The sequence below is a fragment of the Palaemon carinicauda genome, chromosome 3 (assembly GCF_036898095.1).
Source record: "Palaemon carinicauda isolate YSFRI2023 chromosome 3, ASM3689809v2, whole genome shotgun sequence".
NCBI lineage: Eukaryota > Metazoa > Arthropoda > Malacostraca > Decapoda > Palaemonidae > Palaemon > Palaemon carinicauda.
This window is the reverse complement of record NC_090727.1, coordinates 105923707-105928105: the sequence shown is the minus strand read 5'-3', so window position 1 is coordinate 105928105 and position 4399 is coordinate 105923707.

Below are 4399 nucleotides of genomic sequence, written 5' to 3'. Positions count from 1 at the left end.
CCGGAGTTCCAAAGGAAATCTTGAAGAACTCGTCCAGAGACTTGAGGCGCAATTAGAGAAATGTTGAGAAAAAAAATATTTTAAACTTGCTACAATGAAATATTCATTAAAATTACAATTGAGTGCCGTTTAGAGAAATATTTTTGTTTTTTATATTTAAAGTAATTCTAATTCTAAAAATAACCGTATGAAAATTCAATGATGTTTGATTTCTTATAAATTTACATAATGACCTCGGAAATTTTCAGTTGAAAAAATTATTCTGACTTGAACGTTTCAAATTCCTCTCCGTCTTCAGGGATATGATATGATGATTGAATACTCTTTTCTTTACTGCGTTTCATTCTACCTTGAGGCGTCAGTGACCCTGGCAGTTATGACGCCGCCTAGTGTCAATGACCTTTGTAGTTGCGACGCTAGGCAACCTAATCAATCTTTAAATATGATCATATGATAGAACCCCTGATATATTATCATTGTTGTTAGCTAAGCTAAAAACCTAGTAAAAAAAATCAGTATGCTTTAAGTCCAATGGTTCCTACAGGAAAAAAATAGCCGTGTGTGAGAAGGAAAGGAGGAAATAAATAAACTGCAAGAGATGTAATGAACAATTCAAATAACACAATTTAGGAACTGTAACAACGTTAGAATCGATCTTTCATAAATAAACTATGAAATAGAAACTTAAGTCAGGATTTTTAACATAAAACATTAGCTACAAGTTTGAACTTTCGAAGGAGATTTATATGTTCATAAGAATCTTCTCGGTGTCAAGAATATGTAGACAAAAGACTATGTCGGTATTCATCACTGAAATCTTGTGCAAGAATGGAGTTGTTGACAAGTCTTGAAATACGATACGGCTCCCTTCATAGTACTTTCAGAGCTGGCACGATGAGCGGTTGAGTACATTATAGTTTATATATGACTGATCTATTTTAATGTTGTTACTGGTCTTCAAGTATTTCATATTTTTATTCGTTTTGTATTGCTATTCGTTACTAATGTATGATTTATTTCCTATTTCCTTACTTCCTTTCCTCACTGGGCTACTTCACCTGTTGGAACCCTTAGCCTTGTAACCTTGTGCTTTTCCAACCAGAGTTGTACTGTAGCTTGGCTTGTAATAATAATGATGAGACTGATGTAGGCGACTGGAAATACTTGATTGGATTATTGGAATTTGTATTCCCTTCGCATTGCACATGTTAATGTGCCCAGCCAGGCATGGTTGTTCTTCAGTATGACACAGCTGAGCGTTTTATGGATCTTGGATTACAAGTGAGCGGTTTAGGGGTCGTGTCGTTGATTGCGACCTGATTTGTTATGATATTAAGCAGGTCATGTTCAGCCTTGTGGCCTCAAAAGCATAAGTAAGCTTGAAAGGTCGTGGGTTCGGGTTAACGGAAATAAGCTTGATAATGGCATCTAATAGAACACCACTATATGGTTATTCTCATACTAGTGCTTGCAACCCGTCAAAAATGGCAGCTAATTGTTTAGATAGATATGCACACGCACGCACACACATTCAACCTCCCCCTCCCCATTTGCTAACTATAACCTGCTGGTTTGGAAATTTGTGGGAGATTATTGTTTCCGAGTATACCTCTTTCAGTCCCCTTTTCACCAGAGTAGGATTGCTCCCTCTCCCCCTACGTTTGGCAATGCCACTCATACTGACAGGAAAGATATATATATATATATATATATATATATATATATATATATATATATATATATATAGATATATATATATATATATATATATATATATATATATATATATATATATATATATATATATATATATATATATATATATATATATATATATATATCTATATATATATATATATATATATATATATAGACATGTGCTCTTCATTATGTAGGGGAGGAATATTAAGGAGGGAATCATTATCCATTCTTGTATTACCTGTAGGGATCAAAGGATTGTTTAATAGGAAATAAGCTGAGCTAGAGTATGCCGATGACGCTGTCCTTCTTAACAGTACACCACAGGACTTGCAAAGGTTGCTTACCAGAATGCATGAAATATCACATGTTTGGGTTCAAGATGATAACAAGAAAGACAGATGATGACAACCGAATATGCAATAGAAGATCAAATATCATTAGAAGGATAAAAGAATAATGAGGTGGAATCATTTAAAAATTTAGGAACTATGCTCTCTAATAGAGGGTTTTCAGAATTGGTGTTGAATGAAAGATTAGAAAAAAAATCAGACAATGGCTAGGTTTGGTCAAGGCCAATATATAGAGGTCGGTCGGACAGGGGATTATCCATGACTCACCCTTCAGGACTCGTCAAGCTCGCCACAATCAAGGCCTTCGCCACAATTGACCCTGCCCAGTCATACAAAACCTTTCGTAGCGGTCAGTTACCTTGTTACAACCAAAGCTATATTGTCTCTATTTACAACGGAAGCAGTCACTTAACCGACAATGCCAAATAACTGTTCTGTTTATGGATGTCTGAATACCAAGAGAAAAACAAAAGGCAATGGTATAAGTATTTTACGTTTCCTAGAGACAAAATTTTCTGTGATTGCCGGTCTGATGAAATCAATCCAAAACATGCAGTGGTGTGTTCAGCTCATTTCACACCAGAGGACTACATTGATGATATGAAATCAAGGTTGCTGAATATTGAGAGCCCTAAAAATATGAGGTTATTGAAGAAAACCGCTGTCCCATCTGTACATATACCAAAAGGTGAGTTAATTTCATGTAATGAAGGTAACTGAAATCCCACCTAAAAAATTGTATTGCCTCCGAAATTTATGTTATTTTCTCTTATTGAAAGAGTTCATTCCATACGAGATTTCAGTTATTTTTCAAAACAAATTAGCCTATTCTCCCAGATTACCTTGGCGATATAATTGAAAATTTGAGAACGAATTACATCATACATGCATGTGGGTTTGTGTGTTCTGCCTTGTTATATATTTCATAAAAAGGTAAATCTTATCCTCTCTTTATTTGATTTTGTTCCAGAGAGAACACAGATGGAATCATCAATAGCTAGAGAAGAGAGGTCAAAGAAACGTATTCAGAGACAAACATTGCAAGAGGTATTCAGTAAAGAGGAAGAAATGTGTAATGCAGAGCAAGATGGTGCCATTGAAATCCCTATAGGAGAAAATGGAAACTTAGATGAACCATGTGTGATAGAAAATGATAATAAGGAAGAGCAAAAAAATGAAGTACAACAATTAAGGGAACAGTTGAAACAGGTTAAGGAAGAAAATGCAAGATTAAAGGAATACATAAGTGTTTTAAATTAAAATGTTATGCAAATTATTAGAAACGTAGTGATTAAAAGAACAGAAAATATTCTAGAGCCATTATTTAGTAAAACTCAAATAAAAGCAATTATAACAAAGAAAAGGGTAAGCGAATGGTGCAGTGATAACATTGCATCTGCTGTAACTCTAAGAAGCATAAGTTCCAAATGTTACAAGTATCTGAGACTTAAGAAGGGGTTTCCATTGCCTTGTGAAACTACATTAAAAGAAAGAGCGAGTAGATTCTTGTGCGAGCCTGGGATTTTGACAAGTGTTTTGACATTATTACGTGCTAAAGCTGAAACTTTTACAGTAAATGAAAGAATAGCGGTATTAAGTTTGGATGAAATGTATATTAGTAATGAATGGTGCTATGATAAGGGTATGGATGTATTGTATAAGCCGCACAACAGTGTCTTGGTTTTTATGCTACAAGGTCTTGTAGAGAAGTGGGAACAACCAATCTATTTTAACTTTGATGAAACAAATCTCAAGCCGTTACTATTACAAATCATAATGTATGTTGAGGCTGTTGGTTATCCCATTGTTGCCATTGTTTCTTACATGGGATCAGCCAATCTTCGCATGTGGAAAGAATTTGGCACTGATCCTCTTGTCAATAGGATTTCATTCAAGAACCCATGTGCTGACAGGGAGATATATGTTTTTGCCGACGTTCCCCACTTGATCAAATTAGTCAGAAATAACTTCATTGATTCAGGCTTTTATGTAGGCAGTGATTTAATTAATGACACAAGTATCCGTGAAATGTTGTCAAAATCTAATACAGAATATGGACTGGCTTATAGAATTAACGAACTTCATTTATCTATTAATGGACAGCACAGGCAGCGTGTCAAGTATGCTGTGCAGTTATCATCCTCATCTTGTGCTAGTGCTTTAAGGTATTTGGGAAGTAGAGGTCTGTTGAACTCCAATAACTGGCAAGCTACCTCTGATTTTCTCTCACTGATCAACGACTGGTTTGATATAATGAATTCAAGCAACATGTATGGCGATATACCAGCGAGAAATGGCTTTGGGATCAATAAAGATTTTCAAATAGATACTTTGGAAAAGGTTATAAT